Genomic DNA, 21,390 nt, shown 5'->3' on the forward strand with positions numbered 1-21,390 from the left:
GTGGACACTACTACTGTACTGCTTGGGAGAGGGCTGCTTTGCGTAATGAAAATGTCTTCCTCTTATTCACCTTCCACAATGATCGGATCGGATTTGGATACCCTGGTCAGCCGACTTTCACTCCTTCACCAACACTTTCAGTTTTTTAGCCAATAAGGTCCACCTTCCAACATAACATATGGTGCTTTCTCAAATGGGTAACTTGGCCCCCGGTGCCATAGTTTGTACCAAGCTGACATAGAATAACACTTGCTCCACAAAGTGAGCATATTGCAATGGTCACCTTCTTCTGGCTAACCGAAAAGAAGTCCTAAATTGGTGAGCTCAACTTTCTGATGTTGGTGCTACTGCCAATGTCGGATGAACTGGCGATAGGTGGGCATTTTGATTTTTGACTGTCTGCGGTACCTACACCTACTGAAGTGGTTGTGAATTTAAGTCGCTGCGGGGACTTAGCAAATATGACAGGTGGTGGGATTTGTGGTGCCACTGCCACATCCCCTTTGAGAAGTTGGGATGGGGTAACGTGCGTCTCCACTGGGTCTGGGCTAACATCCATAAAGACTGGCTCATCATCATCCTCCTCTTCTGCATTCGCCTCCATAACTCTAAGGCTTTCTGTAACCTTCCTTTTTCCTAGCCTTATCTCAAGGTGTATCTCACTCTCAGACTGAGGAGGGATCCAAGCGGTGTCTGGATCATCAGAAGGGGGGTTGAAGAAGAAGATGATGCACCTCTAAACCTCCTTTTTGTAGATGGAGATCTGGAAGAAAATGGATCTTCTGAAAGAGCAGCTTACTCTACTTCCTCAGCAAGAAGCTCAATCTCTTGAACTGCTCCTACTTCAGGAGGAACTACTATTGGGGGTTGAGACTGCTTTTGTCCACTTCTCTGAGTTTTCTGAAATGATTGGGTACTACTTCGCGATAGAGGTAAGTCAATTTCAACATCTCTGCTCATCGGTGTTGCTGTGATTAGACTGGCTGCCTCTGTGACAGATATTGGCCTAAATTGTGTTGGGTCCACTGATGTGTGTGTGCTGCTCCCAGCTTGCTCCCCAGAAGACGGTGCGGCAGGCACAGTTTCTTTTTCCCAAAAAGATCTGCGGTGACATACCAGTGGTGTCCATAAGCTCATTCTTCTTCTCGCTAGCCTCTTTTTTAGCGGCACCTTTGTTTGGGGCTATCTTCAAGCTGTTAGCTAGCAGTGGCACTGAGCTTCACATGTCTGTGATGTGTGAGTAACGAGTCACATCATGCACTGGCCTTCTCTCTGGCAGTACTGTGGGTGATGTCTGTTGTGCTCCTAAATGTCAGTGAAATGTGGCATTGTTGCAGTTCAATTAGTAGTACAAACAACACAATATCATTTAGTATGGTCACTGGTTACTCTTATAATAAATAATTACCAATACAGTATATCAATTCATAAAATGGAAAAAAACATACACTTTCATGGTGATTGACAATATACTCATGAAGGATAAGAGAGCTCAAAAACAACAGTAACATACAGATGCAGCTTTTTGCTTTATGTAAATCACACGACTTCACTCACATGTGATGTGATACTCAGGCAGGTGCAGCTGACAATTAACAATGGAAGACGTAATCCCTAGACAATTTATGTGCTGTTGTGCACTTATAGTAGATTTGGGGTTGATTGATGTCAGATGTAGTAAAAATGGAATAAAGAAAAAAACTACATTTGGTTTACAAAATGTAAAAAGAAAATTAAAAAAATTGAAAATAGGTATATAATTTACCAATGGATAAACAAATTAAAATTAAGTGAAGTTATCCTAAAAGATATAATAATAAGTTATGAAAATGCTATCTCATTGCTCAACCATCCATGCAGCCTTTGGCAAAGGGCCACACTAGCTGGACACACAGATTAGCTACCAGCCAGTGCCTCATTGTCATCAACAACACCACAATTGTGCAGGAAATCATTAGGAACAAAGAGAAGACATGCAGGCCTATGGGGAAAGCACACTGGATGGCTAAATATGGCCACATGGTCATAAGAGAACACATGCAGGCCTACAGGATAAGCACACAGGTTGGCTAGTGGTAACACAAAAGGGCCACCAGTCACTTGGTCACAACAACAAGAGGCAGGAGGGAGAGGACTGGAAAACAAAGAACAAATGCAGGCTCATAGCCAATGATTGTATAGAAAATGGCCCTTGGCCATTTAGCATGTAGAACAAAGGCAAATGGTGGCCCATGGCAAACACACACACACTGGCAAGTGGCCAAACAAAGGAGGCATGGTAAAACAGAGAACACAGCATTAAGTTAGTAATACCAAGAATGAAAACTAACAGGACAAACATTTTTTACAACAATGCATATCCACCAAAAAGGCATTGCCCTACCTATGCACTGTTTGCAGGAGAAAAAAATACTTGAAATACCCTAAAAAAAAGCACTTTTTGTATTTTAATCCAAAACCATCCATGCTTTAAAAAAGCTGTTTCACCCAACAGACAACACAGAAAGAGTTGTTTCATGCACTGATGACAAGTACTGTGCCTACTGGCTGGAAGGCCCATTGGCAGACTAGGCCACATATTGAATTCTTCTAAAAGAATATTGCACATGTATTAGAAAACATGGAGAAAATGTACTAAACTGTGCAACACTTTTCCCATACATAAAAAAGAAACATTACATGCATACCAACAACAACAACCAGCAAGGAGGCATAATCACAAACAAATAACAAATGCAAGGTTATGGTAAATGCACACTGACTGCCTATGCAAAATGGCCGATGGGCACATGGTCACAACAACAAGAACCAGCAAGAAGGCATGACCACAGCAAAGAGAATGCATAAAGACCTATGGCAAAAACACACTGTCTAGATACACACAATGGTCGCCAGCCACATGGTCACAACAAGAGGCAGGAGGCCTAGAAAATAAAGAACACATGCAGGCCTATGGCAACAGAACACTGGCCGCCTACAGAAAATGGCCAAATGCTGCATGGTCACAACAAGAGGCAGGACACCTGGAAAACAAAGAACACATGCAGGCCTATGGACAGGCCACTGACTATACAAAATGGCCCCTGGCCTGAAGCCACATGGCATGTGGAACAAAGGCAAATGGTGGCCTATGGCAAACACACACACACACACACACACAAAACTGGATAGACAAAAGAAGCATGGTAAAACAGAGAACACAACATTAGTTCAGCGATGCCAAAAATGAAAATTAGCGGGCAATTTATTTTCAAAATCAACACATCTTTCAAAGGCATTGTCCCACCTATACACTGTTTTCAGGGGGAAAAGTGCAATTCCACTGAAACAGTTGTTTCATGCACCCATGACTAGCACTGGGCCCACTGGCTGGAAGGCCAACTGGCATACACAGTGAATTAAATCAATATTCCAAATCTATTAAAAATATATGGCGAAAATGTAGTAAACTGTAAAACATTTTTCCTTTACAAAAGAAGAACAGTTAAATCCAATGAAATCGCTAGGTCCCTACTGAAACAACAGGCCACCCACCACAATACATTTTAAAAATACATTAAAAGTATAACTTAATCCAGGTGCATGGCCCCAATCAAACAAACAGAACCAGTATTTCAACTTACTTGTGAAATCTCAAAGCAAAGTCCTTAAATCCAATAGGATATGCATCAGACACAAAGAGTAATCCTACCAGCTCCAAATCCAAATGAAAAGTGACCAGGAGATGGACAAAGCACCAAGAGGAGCCTGCTGAACAGGAACAAGAAGTTGGAGACTCTGGGACACTTCCTTCCAGTTGGAAAAAAGACTATTCGCACAAAAGAAACAATGCCAAATGTCGAAGAGGTTTTAAACTCCAAATCATCATTTTAGGAAGATTTTTTAAGCTTCTCAAGGAGTGAAGGAAGTAACCCATTTAGGGCCACCCGGGTCACTAATGACCACCTCTCAGCCTTCTGTACTAAATGAAGAGACGGTCAGACACTAGATAATACAGACAAATAACGATTTATTCCTATACTTTCAGAGTGGGGCCCCATCTGCCCAGTCGTTAAGAGTGCTGCAGAGCGAACTGAAATTGGCAAGCATAGAGATGCATTATGTACATTTCATAACAGGGCGATAAGACGCCCACCGTGGAATTTTAAAAGCAAGTGCAATTAAACAGCAAAATACCGAAAAAACGGTTCAGTGCTCATATTTTACACAAAGTAACATAGTCCAAGGTCATTCCATCCACAGCCCACCACCAGACAAGGAGGAGAGGGCCTCTGTCTACAGTGGCAGGTCGCAGAGGTAACGATGTGGGGTGGGAAGGCGGTGTGGGTGCTGGGCTGGGTGTGGAGTAGTGGAGTCTGACATATGATGGCAGATATTTATTTATTTACATTTACCTTTGCCGTCATATGTCAGACTCCACTACCCCCACCAAGCCACGCCCCACAGCATTATCTCTGCGAGCCTCCTCTGTCTATCTAGTGAGAAAGCTATGTGCTGACATGAACAGTGTGCTCATTACTAAAACAAAACCTAACGTGGCAGCAACGAAACTCAGAGAGGAACACTTCTCGAAATTAAACTAGATCAGTTTAGAACAGCCTAAAATAGCACCCAAATAGAAAATGGCGCACCACATGCTAACTTACATGAAGCACTATGTAAGCATAAGCAATTTGATTCTAACTGGAGAGAATCTTCCCCAGACTGCAGCCGCAGTAGATCCTGCGTGTTCAGAATTGCGAACAGCAGAAAACATCTGCTGGAAGTTGCTGGAGAGCCTGAATCACGTTCTGGTGACTACAACATCTAATGGCCGGCTAGCAAATCTCGTGGTGCCCGCAAATGGCCCTGAAAATGAGATGATTACTCACTGTGTAAACTAACACATGCTTGTCACTGTATAAATGTCTTGTGTGGGTACATTTCCCTTTTTTACTGTTCTCAGGTTCTATACTCATATACCAAAAGTGATGTACTGTTGAAAGAATCATCAATGAATAGTGGAGAAAAAACAATCATAAATATTGTAGAAAAAGAAAACCCTGCATACTATGTGTGATTCACTAATAGAATATCGATGGTAAAAAATCAATGGTAAAAATATGTCCCAAAAATATAGATTGTAAAAAATATATCGAAGTTAAGAATATAGATGTAAAAAATATTCATATAAATGTATAAAAATAAAATATGATATATTACATAAATAAAATATTAATATTATCTTTAACAAAATAAATTATATTTAATATACATTTTAAATAAATATAAAAATTCAACTTAATTAAAAAAAGATATAAACATGCAAGCATAATAGTTTATACATATACATATAATTACTTTACAATAATTTATTAACTATTATATTTATTTAATTTTGAAACTTTTAAATTATATAAAAATAAAATATATGCATATATATCAATAACTTTAAATTTTTAAGAAACATTTCAGAATTAATTAAAAAAATTAAAATGTTAAAACAAAATTAAAATGTACTTTTTGCAATACAAAAAATACAAAAGTAGTGAAAATGTTGGCTAGCGAAATAGTAAAATGTATTATTCCAACCACAATGAGTGCAACAGTAGGGAAAATGTTGGATATCGGAGGGGTAAAAATTACTATTCCCACTCCAGTGAGTGCAACAGTAGGGAAAGTGTTGGATAGGGGAGGGGAAAAATAACTATTCCAAATCCAGTGAGTGCAACAGTAGGGAAAGTGTTAGATAGGAGAGGGATACAAATTACTATTTCCACTCCAGTGATTGCAACAGTAGGGAATGTGCTGGATAGAGAAGGAGTAAAAATTATTATTCCCACTACAAAGAGTGCAACAGTAGAGAAAGTGTTGGGTAGCGTAGTGGTAAAAATTACTATTCCCACTCCAGTGATTGCAACAGTGGGGAAAGTGCTGGATTGGGAAGTGGTAAAAATGTATATTCCCACTTCAAAGAGTGCAACAGTAGGGAAAGTGTTGGATAGCAGAGGGGTAAGAATTACTATTCCCACTCCAGTGAGTGCAACAGTAAGGAAAGTATTGGATAGCGGAGGGGTAAACATTACTATTCCCACTCCAGTGAGTGCAACAGTAGGTAAAGTGCTGGATAGCGGAATGGTAAAAATTACTTTTCCCACTCCATAAGTGCAACAGGAGGGAAACAATTGGATAGCGGAGGGGTAAAAATTACGTAGTATAGCAGATAAACAAAAATTACTAATAACATTGAAACAATTGTAAAAATAAATAAACAATATTATAAAATGATACAATTAAAGATATTAAACATATAAAAAGAAAACATATAATGTTAAATACATTTCACAAATTGTACAAATAATATATGAAATAAATTAATAAATACATTTATAAACAATATTTAAAAGAAGCAAATATTTACATACAAATACATTTGTTTCCTACTCTATAACACCACACAAAACAAATCAACATTTTTATTTACATTTATTTCCATAGTTAACATAATTAAAATATAGTATTAATAAAAAAGTAATACACATTAATTGAGTACACATTCTTTAATAATATAATATCCACAACACACATCTAAAATTAATTACACAATTACCACAATTAATTACTAATTAATGAATACATTCATTTACACATTTAATACTATAACATCACAACTAAACAAATATTAATAAATATATATTATTCAATACATTTTATATAATTAAATTACTTCCCATCCTATTCCTCTATAAACCCACAACCCGCAACAGAACTAAAAACGCAAAATTCAATAAAAAAATAACTACTAAAATTTAACACATATAATAAATATTCAAACAATGCTTACACAAAAAAAATCACACACATATAAACTATATACTAAAATACATAACATTAATAAAAAATTGATATTTTTAACAACTATATTGTTACAAATGATATTACTTACTGAAAATCGATATTCTTGACCATGAGGATTTTTCAGACGATATGCCTAACCCACAATAATTTGACCACGATATTTACGCAATTCAATATTTCTTACTCGACATTCTTTCTCTGCACCACTATGTGTATGTAACTAATTACAGGATAGAAAATGTTTGTAACATCAACTTGGTTTCTAAGTTTGAGGTGCGCAGAATATCCATGAGATGACTTACATGACTCTTTGGGAGAAACAAACTGCAACAATAAAGGGATTTAATTCAAGACACCAGGAGAACTTTGCTATTTGGATCCAGCAAATGTGTAGAGGTACGTTAAGCACAAATTTGAAACTATGCTGCCCTTCATCAACCACAAAACCCCCCAAACAAAGAGGTGCTCCTCATGTTCATACGCTGTTCTGAGTAAAAGATGCACCTAAATTTGGAACAGACACATATGACTCTGTACATTCCTTCATCGAACAGCACATTATATGTAGCCATTCACAAGACACTCAGGAAAAAGTCAAAAAGCAGCAAATACTGCATTTCCAATCACATAGATGTGGAAAGCACTGTCAGCAGAAATATTTAATAATTTTCTTAGGTCCCCATTGACCCTTTATGTTTTTTCACATTTTAAAGCAAGTTGCTTTTTCCCAGTTCTCTTTGAAAAAAAAGGAAATGTATAAAACTGTTAGGAAATCCTTCTTAAAAAATAACAATGCTTTTTACAAACATTTCAGAAGTCCCCCCTAAAATCCTCCCAGGACTGTTGGCACAGTTTCTAACTACCCCTGAGTTTCCATGTGCACTCCTCTGGGGTGAATTCATACTTACTGACAAGGGACTCCTTTATGGTAGGATACCTCATCTTTTCCCATTTTCTAGGGCCAGTATGTTATCCTTCTGATCACCAGGATTTTGAGTCCAAAAGCCAGCTCCCCAATCCCCCTAAGAGATTCTCTGTACCTTTCTATATGATCCCCTTCCTTAAAGTCAGGGACTGAGTCTCTGGGTATATGGACTTTTTCTTCTGTATTGGATACAGTAGGGGTGCTCTCACCATTGTTTCTAGACTCTAACAGCTATTTGGCCTTATGTCCAGCTCCTTGACACTCAAATAATGAGCCAGCAAGACCCTTTTCTCCTCAAGGCTCTCTTACCCTCAGCGTTTTTCCCCTTTACAGCCAGCTGGGCCAGCTGCTGCCTCAGATCCCACTCAACCTATCTGTCCTTGAGGTCCTCAGAGGACTGGGTTTGGGAGGAGACACTACCTGCAGCATTCATTGAATCCAAAAGGGAAATCTCGCTCTTGTGGATCTCCTCTCACCTCCTGAGACTTTGCCCTTGTTATTTCTCTGCTCCTTTCCCTCCTTTTTAGAGCCACTGCCCTTCAGGGGCCCTGATTCAACTACAATCTCTTACATCTTCAAACTCTTCCTGTGTTGCAGATTACACTCTGCTGATGTCCTCATAGGCACTAATGGTGAAGTAGTACTCAAGGTTGGATGTATAGGTGAGTGAATGGGTGTGGGAATGGTTTTTACGGGTGTGTGACTGAGTGTTGTAGTCCCTGCCTGGCTGTACGAGTGGTGGGTACATAAGTGCTTTTGTGGGAGTGTAACTAGGTATGTAAGTGTCTTACTGACTGTGTTGAAATTACATTTTATTAAAATAAATACTATAAGCAAACACCCACATATAATTTCAAACACATTTATTCATACTGGCTTAATATAATTTCTACACTTTCAGTATACCAATTTCTCTTCCTCCTTTCCTGCTCACTATATTTTTAGTTCTCATTTCAGCTCTCTTATATTTCCCTTTCTTAGATAATGTCTGGACACTACTCATTTTCTTTCTGCTTACAAACACTCACAATTCTTTGTATTTAAATACAACTTTTTATACTATACCATACTTAATATACCTGTAAAAGTTATTTGCTGTTCTTCTAGTTTTATTTCTATGCATATTAGTTCGGTTTTCTTTCCAAATCTTTAGTTACATCTCCAGCAATCCACCTTCACACTCTGGGGTCGATTCCTATTCAGGTTGGAAATCGGCCCGACCGACTCGTACCCGGAACATAGTCCGACTGACACCTACCGGCACCCTACTACCCGTGCAGTACGATGCAAAGCCTGTGATTTACAACCAAGCCATACGGAAACCAAGCCGTACGACTGAGCCATACAAAATTCAGCCATCCAGCTGGAAAATGGACACAAGCCGCACTGAAAGAACCGAACCCGGAATGAACCCGACCGATACGTACCCTCGACGTCCGAGCCGCACAGTACGATGCCAAAAACATTAAATCTGACTGAATTGCACGGAGCCCAAGCCACATGACTGACCATGACTGAAAACGTACCTGAAGCGAGAGAGACCACGGCGATTGACTCGCATGCAACACAGAACACAATCAGCATGAACAACACGGAGCAGCCCGCACAAGCCAACATGAGAGTCCGACTTGGTCAGAAGAGCGCCTCCTACATGCCCACCAAGAACAATGCCAAAAACACAAAAAAGGACCAGTCAAGCCATGACAAAGTCAATAAATACACAAAGACACACCCGCAACTCCACCTATACAAAGGCAAAACTACACTACCATGATCCTTTGCAAATACAACAGAGCATCCAGCACAGAACAACTTGAGAAACCAACCACAGACACACACACAACTCACCCATCACACAACCTACACACTATCAGCACCCCTCCAAAAGCTCTCACACATACACCTCCAAAACAGACACCCACCCACCCACCCTCACTTGCAGCACACACATCACTCCTCACCACCACCCATCACTATGCCCCCTAAGAAGAATTCGCAGTTCACAGACAGTGAGTTAGAAATATTGGTAGATGAGATCCTCAGAGTGGAGCCACATTTGTTTGGCACATTGGTACAAAAGACCCCCATGTCACAGAAACCCAAGATGTGGGACAGGATTGTGGACAAGGCGAACGCACAAGCACCAATGTATCGCACAAAGACCGACATCCAGAACAGGTGGTATGATGTGCGCAGGAGTGTCAAGAAGCTCTTCCAGAAGGGACATGCCTTGAGTCAGCACACTGGCGGTGGCCCTTCTGCCAAACCAGTTTACTTCAGGTCCTGGGAAGAGAAGGTGCAGGACATCCTACCGAATCTATGACATAATATCGACAGACAGAATATAGACATACAAAAATATCGACACAAAAATATCGAAATCAAAAATATCGGAGTTCTATCTACATAAAGGTAAGTACAAAAATATCGAAAAAAAAATATAGTAGTACAAAAATATTGAAGTTAAAAATATCGTTTTTTTAAATGTATTAATAATAATGTAAAAATAATTTAAAAATACATATAATTTAGCAAATTAAAAATATAAACATTAAAACATATTAAAAAATTTATAACTAATACATACACATGTAAAATAAATAAAAAAAACTGCATATAAATTAATATATGTACTTACTCTACATATTGCAACAGTAGGAAAAACGTTGGATAGCGTAGGGGTAAAAATTACTATTCCCACTCCAGAGAGTGCAACAGTAGGGAAAGCGTTAGATAGCGTAGGGGTAAAAATTACTATTCCCACTCCAGAGAGTGCAACAGTAGGGAAAGCGTTGGATAGCGTAGGGGTAAAAATTAATATTTCCACTCCAGAGAGTACAACAGTAGGGAAAGAGTTGGATAGCGTAGGGGTAAAAATTACTATTCCCACTCCAAAGGGTGCAACAGTAGGAAAAGTGTTGGATAGCGTAGGGGTAAAAATTACTATTCCCACTCCAAAGGGTGCAACAGTAGGGAAAGCGTTGGATAGCGTAGGGGTAAAAATTACTATTCCCACTCCAGAGGGTGCAACAGTAGGGAAAGCGTTGGATAGCGTAGGGGTAAAAATTACTATTCCCACTCCAGAGAGTGCAACAGTAGAGAAAGCGTTGGATAGCGTAGGGGTGAAAATTACTATTCCCACTCCAGAGAGTGCAACACTAGGGAAAGCGTTGGATAGCGTAGGGGTAAACATTACTATTCCCACTCCAAAGGGTGCAACAGTAGAGAAAGCGTTGGATAGCGTAGGGGTAAAAATTACTATTCCCACTCCAAAGGGTGCAACAGTAGGGAAAGCGTTGGATAGCGTAGGGGTAAACATTACTATTCCCACTCCAGAGGGTGCAACAGAAGGGAAAGCGTTGGATAGCGTAGGGCTAAAAATTACTATTCCCACTCCAGAGAGTGCAACAGTAGGGAAAGCGTTGGATAGCTTAGGGGTAAAAATTACTATTCCCACTCCAGAGAGTGCAACAGTAGGGAAAGCGTTGGAGAGCGTAGGGGTTTAAATTACTTTTCCAACTCCAGAGGGTGCAACAGTAGGGAAAGCGTTGGATAGCTTAGGGGTTTAAATTACTATTCCCACTCCAGAGAGTGCAACAGTAGGGAAAGCGTTGGATAGCGTAGGGGTTTAAATTACTATTCCCACTCCAGAGGGTGCAACAGTAGGGAAAGCGTTGGTTAGCGTAGGGGTTTAAATTACTATTCCCACTCCAGAGGGTGCAACAGTAGGGAAAGCGTTGGATAGCGTAGGGGTTTAAATTACTATTCCCACTCCAGAGGGTGCAACAGTAGGGAAAGCGTTGGATAGCATGGGGGTAAAAATTACTTCCTACACTACTCCCCCTTTAACACACAACACACTACGCATACAAAAAAACACAATTAATATAAATTTCAATTAATCAATTAATAACAATTAATATTACTAAATTGATGTAATTATAAATGAACTAATTAACACATATTAATTACTAATTAATTAACAATAAATACCAATAAATAAATACAATCTCTTTAATTAATTACATTTAATTATATCACACCCTATCCCCCTATAAACACACAACCCACTACACATAAATAAATCAAATCATTTAATCACTTAATAATTATTAATTACCAATTAATTATTAATTAACAATAACAAAAAATTTAATATATTAGTACATTAACTCTAATTAATTTAATTAAATAATTAATATTATTTAATTACCAATTAATTAATAATTAACAATAACAAAAAGTAAATATATTAGCACATTAACTCTAATTAATTTAATTTACTAACTAATATTATGTAATTACCAATTAATTAATTAACAATAACAAAAATTATATATATTAAAACATTAACTCTAATTAATGTAATTAGCTAATTAATATTAATTAATTACCAATTAATTATTAATTAAAATATTTACAAATATATATTAATTAATTAACTAATTAATATTAATTAATTACCAATTGATTATTAATTAAAAATATTTACAAAAATATATTAATTAATTAATTATTATTAAATTACTTCCCACCCTATTCCCCTATAAACCCACAACCCGCTTTGATACTAAAACGCAAAATGTAAACAAAATTACTTAAATTTCAAACATACATTACAAAACATATTTAACAAACATGTAAACAACATAATAAAATACATAACACTAAACAAAATTTAGATATTAGTAAATTTCGATATTAGTAACATACATACCTTAAAAATACGATATTCTGTCTGTTGATATTTTGCACATCGATATTCTATACCATCGAAATTAAAACATCGATATTATTGTATATCGATATTTTAATTTCGATATTTTGTCTCACTACCCATTCTACCACCAGAGAGCGTCCATGGCCTAGCAGACAAACCAGAGCCTGGTGAGTACACAACCAATATACTCAAAATTGTGTTGCAATACACACACATCACTGTTAAGGGAACAGTGAAAACGTGCACTGATAGCAAAGGCATAATAACCAAAAGTTAATCTGCCCAAGAAGGGTATGACAAACACAATAATGCCCACATCAAAGTGAATTGTAACTGTGTCATGACATGTACAAAGTTAACAACAAATAGGGCAAGGCAGTGGCACTAATCTGAGTTAACACTGTCAGACATCCCTGCCACCAAAACCAATATCTCACAGTGAAGCTGACTGACAGGAAGGAATAGTGGGTATGCTTGTGAAGTGAGTGTATACCAAATCATGATGGTGTTGTTGTCACAGATAATGCACCCCCTCACAATTGCACCATCAACACCTCTCTGAACAATGATACACCCACAGATACACCCACAGATACATCATCCCCAAAAAGCTCAGGCCCTCCCCAACTCGCACTTGCTCTTCCACTGACACCACCACCAGTCTGTCTGTTACTGCAACTACTGTGGGGAGCATGTCCCCCCCAGCTGTCCTGCCAACCTCACCTGCACCCCTTTCCATTCCCATGGTGTTAGGCACTGCAGTAGAGTCCACGCCCACCCAGTCTGACATGGGCACTTCAGTGGGGACCATGTCCACTACACCTGGCCTGCCCACTACAGTGGTTCCAGCACCCACCCCACCAAACTTGTGCCCCACATTTGTGATGGCACACCAACGTCAGACCCCCTCCACTGCAGTTACCACTGACTCCCCTGCACCCAGCACCCCTTCACAACCTCCTTCTGCTGAGCCCTGATACTGTCCCTGCGGTGCCTGGCCTGCCCCAGTTATGCCCCTCAGAGTGGATTTCCCCAGTCCTTATCAGTGCAGGCAAGCAATGGGTGACAGGTGTCACTCACACCATCATTGGACTTTAGACTCTCAAAGGGACATTGGACTACATTTCTTTGTTGATTTTCCCTTCCAGATGGCAGATTGCTGATTAAAGCATTTTTTGTTCTCCTCGTGCATTTGATTGAGCAGTAGATTTTGTTGATGCTGTTTAGCCTGACCTTGGTGTGATGATGCAGGATTTTCAAATGTCTGTTACTGAGGTGTTGATGTGGTGTTCTCCATGTGGGCTATGAGTTGTGTTTCATATTCAGGTTGGTATCCATGTCATCCTTTGCAGCTGAGTGGGTGTGTCATGGTTAACTAATTTAGCCCAGGGATGGTAACATTTCATTGGCATGGCCATATCTGTAGCTTGCACTCATGCACATATGATGTGCTTTACAATGTCCAATTTGACTTTTTCCCTGACTGTTGTACCATCTCCGCTGTACATGCAGGTGTGGTCAGCATTGGTGTAAAGTCAACTCTGTCCTTGGTGCAACTTGGTAGACATATGTATTGTAAATGTGCAGGTGACTTAAGGGGCACTACCGTACCCAGGCGTATGTCACCAGTGCCTACATTGGGTGGTAGATGAAGGTTGAGTGTACAGGTGTTGTGCTGACATGCCGAGAAATCTTACCTACTGTTTGGCATGTGCTGCTATTTCCATGATGACACCTACCTTGTGCTCACTGTGATGATGGGTGATTTTCACCCTTTGCCACAATGCTCAACTTTAGCTGCAGTTTGTGTTCTCGTATTTTACATTGGATGTACACACTGATGGGGGGTTTTGACACATTAGCCCAATGCTATTTCAAAGCTTGACTGGTGTAGCCCACACTCTGGTGTTCTTCACACATGTGATGGTAGTTACTTTGTGTGTCATGAATCAAAATCACTGTTAGGGGTGTTTGTCGGGCACTACACACTGTTGGCATGATGTTGTTGTGAAATGTATTTGGTTGACATGCCTGTAGTTGATGTTTGATGATGTGTGTCGCATCATCCTCCCTATGGGTGGGGGTGTCAATATTGTCTGCCACACTGACCCCTATGGGTGGGTGAGGCAGTATTGACATGACACATATGGGTGGGGTGGCATCAGTGATAGGTAACATGCCCCTATGGGTGGGGTGGCAGTGGGGGTGGGTAACATGCCTCTATGGGTGGGGTGGCATCAGTGATAGGTAATATGCCAGTATGGGTGGGTGGCATCAGTGATAGGTAACATGCCCCTATGGGTGGGGTGGCATCAGTGATAGGTAACATGCACCTATGGGTGGTGTGGCAGTGGGGATGGGTAACATGCCTCTATGGGTGTGGTGGCACTGGGGGTGGTTAACATGCCCCTATAGGTGGGGTGGCATCAGTGATAGGTAATATGCCCCTATGGGTGGGGTGGCATCAGTGATAGGTAACATGCCGCTATGGGTAGGGTGGCATCAGTGATGGAGCACATGACACATATGGGTAGGGCGGCATCAGTGATAGGTAACATGCCCCTATGGGTGGGGTGGCAGTGGGGGTGGGTAACATGCCCCTATGGGTGGGGTGGTAGTTGGGGTGGGTAACATGCCCCTATGGGTGGGGTGGCATCAGTGATAGGTAAGATGCCCCTATGGGTGGTGTGGCAGTGGGGGTGGGTAACATGCCCCTAGGGGTGGGTGGCAGTGGGTAACATGCCCCTATGGGTGGGGTGGTATCAGTGATAGGTAACATGCCCATATGGGTGGGGTGACAGTGGGGGTGGGTAACATGCCCCAATGGGTGGGGTGGCAGTTGTGGTGGCCATGGGTTCCCTGAGGAGGCGTGTTACTGGTGGACAGGGTGTGGACCCCCTGGGTTTGTTGGTAGGGTGGGTGTCTGACTTACTGTCTGCGCCGTCCGCGTCTGTTCCTGATCCGGTCATATATGTACAAGGTTGGTATGACCTGCGCAATTGGATTCATGCTCCGTCTCGATCCGTTGCTAGCTGTTCCGGTTTGAATCGGTGTGTAGTGTAGTTCCTATATTCCCAATAGGCTCTGCGCATTGGAATAATATATCCTGCAGCTTAGACGTAGGACTTAAGTTGACTAGGTCTCTGCCGAATATATTAGACTTAATTGTGAGTGCCAGCTAGCTCAGAGGTCACTAGAAACTTTCTCGAAATTACAAGAAGGGATTAGTGCCTAGTGGTGCAACGATTTAGGTTATGTGGTCTAAATATATTTACATGCTTTCTTTATGAAAAGCGCCTTGTGGCACAGCGATTTATGTTATGTGGTCTAAATGTACTTTACATGCTATGCAGTGATTTGTGGTCTAATGTGTTTTGATGTATATACAATATAAAGGATATTTTTGCGATATCCTTGTGGGCAGTCTCTTTTGTGGCGTGCCTAGTGTGTCACTGGTGTGTGTGTGTGTGTGTGTGTGTTGCGCAAATGCTTTACACATTGCCTCTGGGCCAGTGCTTAATTTGTGCCGGTGCTTTCTGGTGCTTAGCACCGGCACTTATTCATCAAGGCCGGGTCTACACTATGCTTTTGTACCACACCTATAATTTTCCTTCCACAGGCACTTCCGATAGAAGCATATTTGTAATTAGGGGCTGATAGTTCAGAGGTTAACCGCATCTGAAACAGAGAACTGTGAGTGTCGGCCAGGGTTTAATTCGAAGACAGCCAACTCAGCTTCTAATGCTTTCAAACTCAATACAATCTGTACCAATGAGTTGTATGACAATATGATGAAGTATTTGAAGTGTGCACTGAAATGTGTTATATACTTCTAATCAGTGCTTAATTTGAGCTAGTGGTTTCCAGTACTCAGCTCCACCACTAAATTGTCAGCATAATCTCCGACTCTAGTGACAGTCTACCACATGGTAAAGCTGTCTGAGATGTGCACAATAACTGTTTTTTATTAAGTCAAGTGGCATTAAACATGAATTCGCCCTCTCACGCCGTTATTATAGCTTTGTGTGGCCTGCAATAGTCTGAAACATCACACTTGTAGGAGTGCAAAGGTTAGGTGTTATGTTGTTCCTGTCATTGGCAGTGCTGGCAGGGGCAATGTGTGGTGCTGGCTGCAGTGGCCTTACGGGAAGAGCCCCAGCACTTAATATTTTACAGATTAAGCACTGGATAAGCCTGAATGCTCTGCCAAGCTACCAAGGGGCTGAGAAGGGTCATCTTGGGTGTGTAACTCCCTTACCCTGACTAAAGTGGTGGGCTCTGCCTGGCTTAGGTGTATACCCTGGCCAACCAGAAACCCCATTTCGTTCAGGTGTGTTTTTAAATTGTGAGTCCAGAGGCAAAAAACGCAAATGTTCTCTCAGCTGCCATGGGAAAAGTACACCTACCTAATAGATATTTGAAGGCAATTTCAATGTTAAGATACAGACCTTGCAGTAGTGAAAAATGAATTTAGATGTTTTCCCGACCGGGACATGTAAAACTCAGAAGTACATGCCCTACCTTTTAATTACACTGCAACTTGCCCATGGGATACTGAGGGCCTTCCTTTGGGGGAACCTACATGTAATAAAAGTGAACATTTGGGCCTGGCAAGTAGTTTAACTTGCCAGGTTGAAATGGCAGTTTACATTTGCACACACAGGCTCTGCACTGACAAGCCTAAATCAATAAGAGCTACTTAATGGGTGGCAAAATTAGTGCTCCAGAGCCAATAGTAGCATTTATTTTTACAGGCCATGGGCACATATAGTGCCCTTTACTAGGGACTTACAAGTAAATTGAATATGCCAATTGTGGATACGCCTATGTTACCATGTTTAGAATACAGAGCATATGCACTTTAGCACTGGTTAGCAGTGGCCCAGAATATTAAGCCACCAAAAACAAAGTCAGCGAAACAGGAGGTTAAAAGGCCAAAAAGTCAGGGGAAACCACGCCAAGGATGCCAGGTCGAACACTTGTCCGCCTCAGCTGAAAGTGGGGATAGATGCCCAATCCCTTGGGAGTTCTCTTCACTAAGGTGGAAGAACCTGGACATGACCATCAGCATTGGCGTAGTCTGTACTAGGACAGTGTTTCACCATAATGCCCATTCCTTATAGGGAGGTGAGCCATTTCAGCAGTTTGGGATTCTCAACTGTCATCTACATTAACCATTTAAGGTGGCCTGTGTTCTATCTGAACCTGAAAGTGAGTGCCAAACGGGTTTGTCCCTAGCTTCTTCACCGCCTAGACCACAACAAAGGCTTCTCTTTCATTAACCCTCCACCTCTGTTCCCTGGGAAGTAGCCTCCTACTGATGAAGGTTACGGGCTGATCCAGGCCCTCTTCATTTAGCTGTGAGAACATGGTGTCCATCTGCAGAATAAACTCTTGGGAGAAATCATGGGCCTTGTACATGAGTGACATCCTCATGACTTCCTTTAGGGCATCAAAAGCTTTCTGGCATGCCTCTGTCCAGATCACCTGACGTGGCTGCATCTTGGAGGTTAGCTGTGTCAAGGGGACAACAATGTTGACTTATCTCCTGTAATATCTAGTGAGGCCCTAGAAGGCTCTCACTTCTATCTAGGTCTTGGGGGCTCCCAGGCCAGAATGCTGTAAATGTTGGGCTTCAAGGGCTGCACCTAGCTGCCTCATGTTTGATGTCCCAAGTAGACCGCAGAACCATGTCCTAACTGGCAGTTACTGTCCTTGCTAGCCAGGTTTGCACTCTGCAAGGCCTGAAGCACTTCTAGGAGGTCGTTCAAATGGTCTTCCCAACTAGAGCTGAGGACCGCAATGTTGTCTAGGGAGGGGGCACTGAAGTTCTCCAAACCAGCCAGGACCTGATTGACCAGCCTCTTGAAAGTGGCAGGGGAGTTCTTCAACCCAAAAGGTATGACCCAAAACTAGCACCCTTCTGGTGTCAAGAGTGCTGATCTCTCTTTAGCCCTCTTGGTCAAGGTAATCTGTCAGTACCCAAACGTTAGATCAAGCATGCTGTGTAACTTGGAAGCTCCAAGCTGATCAATGAGCTCATCAGCTATGGGGCTGGGGTGTGTGTCTGTCTGAGTGACTGTATTGAGCCCACAGTAGTTTATGCAGAACCTAACTTCAGGTGTGACCCCTGGAGGGGCAGCCTTGGAAATCAACAGCACTGGTCAAGCAGTTTTACGGCTTAATAACCCGCAATGCCTGCATCTTGGAGACCTCCTTGATGCTAACCCTGACAACCTGTCAATTGTGTTATTTACAGGAGGGCTGTCCCTAATTCCAAAATCAGAGGTACACCATGTAGTGAGTTCTGGGATAAGTGAGACCAAAGAGGCAAGCTGCCCCAGCACCTGGTGGCAGTCTCTCTGATGATCTAAGAGTCAGAGCAGGAGAGAGGCTGACACTCTACACTGACCCATCCTGCTCCTTGTAAGATAGGAGGTTGGGGAGAGGTTCACTTTACTCGTCACCCCATCATTAGTTACCAGGAGCATGGTAATCCCAGACCTCTCAAGAGGGGCTTGAGGTGTTTCATATGCAGGACCTCAAAAGGTTTCTAGGAGTCTGCACGTCCACCAGGTAGGTGACATTGCTCTTGCACTCCTTTACCTCATATGGGCCAGATCAGCAGTCTTGGAGGGCACAGAGTTACTCTGGATCATTACCACACATTTTGGCCAGGCTGAAACTCAACCAGAGTGGTATTCTGGAAAGACCATTGTTTAATGTCCTGGCTAGCTTCAAGGTTCTCCTGTGCAAGCTTCCTGAAATAAGCTGTCTGGTTTGTGGAACGCTAGCAGGTAGCTAACTACATCCTGGTGTGGGTTCTTGGGTGCTTGTTCCCAGCCTTCCTTACCAAAACTGACAGGTTATTTCACAGGGTGTCCATAAAGAAGTACAAAAAGGCAGAAGCCAACAGCCTTTTGTGGAACCTCACTTTAGGTGAACAGAAGGCATGGCATGAGTGCATCCTACTTATGCGTTATGGGTTCAGGTAGACCCATAATCATATCTTTGAGAGTGTGGTAGAACCCTCCATTCATTTGGGGGGGTGTTAAGGGATGGTGAATGTTATAAATGGGGGTCTTTAGTTGGCAGAGGTAGGTACCTTTGTCCAAGTAGTGACCCTTCTTCCTAGTCAAGGTAAGGGGGGATACACTTCTAAAATAATCCCTGCTCACCCCCCTGGTAGCTTGGCACGAGCACAGAGGCTTATCTCCGAGGCAGTGTGTAAAGCATTTGTGAACACATACAGTAATACAGTGAAAACACTACAAATGAACACCACACCAGTTTACAAAAATAAGTAATCATTATCTAAACCAAAACAAGACCAAACGACAAAAATCAACAATAGATTACTAAAAATATTATTCTTAAAAGGTAGAAACAGTTCAGTTCCAAGAAAATGAGAGATGCAACACTTTTATACAAAGTACCTTGGATGCGTCGAAAAATGCAAGCAAAAATTGTTGCAGGGAAGGTGATGCTTTGGTTTCTTACACTCAAGGAAGGTGATGCATCGGTTCCTTGCTCCGGGAGAGGTGATGCGTCAGTTTCTTACCAGAGAGGAGGTGAAGTGGTGGTTTCTTACTTCTAAGGGAGGTCATGCGTTATTTTCCTATTATGTCCCGCAACGATGCGACAGACTTGGTGCTTCGATGCAATCTGTGACAATCTGGTGCAAAGCGTCGGTTCTTCTCTGCATCAAAATGGGTGCGTTGATCTCAGATGTCTGAGATCGGTGCACAGGATTCTTCGCACGGAAGACACTTCTGCTGTGAGCAGGCACTGCATTCATTCTTCCGCAGCAATGATGCACCTGAAATCTTCTCTCGCACGGCGAAAACAGTGCTGCGTTGATTTCCACAGTTCTTGCAGTTTCCAGTCCCAAAACAACCTCCAAAGGTCCAGAACACTGGCAGGCACCTCTCAGCAGGTCAGAACTCCCAGCAAAGGAGTTAAGGGGGACTTGGGGTGAAGTCTTTGTGTCCCTGGGATTTCAGAAGAGGAGTGGGGCTCTAAACACCATCAAAACAACGAGGTGTAATATACATAGGTGTTTTGATACAGATTGAACAGGCAGGCACCCGTTATGAAAAGGAAAAGAAAAAGATAAAGAAAGTAAATCTTGGTTAACACTACGATGATATTAAACACAGTGTAGGTGATATAGGCAACATGTATCACTGTATAGCAGAGAGATACTAGAAGATGGCGGCCGTGATTTCCATCGTAAGGGAGGAGTCCCTCCTCACCGTGATGCGGCGCATGACAAACCAGGCAATAAAAACGAACCGCGACTAGAGCCGGGTGCTGCCGAGACAACGCCCAGTTCCAGCTTCACTCGCGGTAAGGGGAAGATTATAGTGGGTGGCATGAACTTATATATGCGGGCATAAAAGTGGTTGGATAAGTAATCTTAACCGCCGAGCACATACGCGGTAATAGATGTACACGAACGCATGCGGGCGTGCCGCGAAAGGGACCCCGAGAGTCGAAATCCCTTGCAGCCAGTTTTGCAATCCCTTAATAGCAGTGACGAGGAGAGATTAACATCTACTTAAATGTGGCAAGAGCGAAATAACGTAAAAACGGTGGGAGAACATACACAGAGGTAGTACACATTGTGGCAGAGTTTAACATATGATTAGAGTGAATCGGACAGATAGCCTTTGCACAAGACTTTTAAAAATACAACAAGTTAACAGCATGAACTGCTTTTATAACTTTTACAGAGACTGACGGGAGCAGCTCGCTGCAAAATTATCCACAATAAGGGATACAGATACTGCCAGAATGGAGGTATAGGTATGCCTTCCACAGCAGGTGATACGGTAAATGTTTTATGACATATGATGAAGGGGATATATATGGGCGCTCAATTCTGAGCACTAATTGTTGCTATAGA

This window comes from Lissotriton helveticus, chromosome 3_1 (genome assembly GCF_964261635.1).
Source record: "Lissotriton helveticus chromosome 3_1, aLisHel1.1, whole genome shotgun sequence".
Classification (NCBI taxonomy): Eukaryota; Metazoa; Chordata; class Amphibia; order Caudata; family Salamandridae; genus Lissotriton; species Lissotriton helveticus.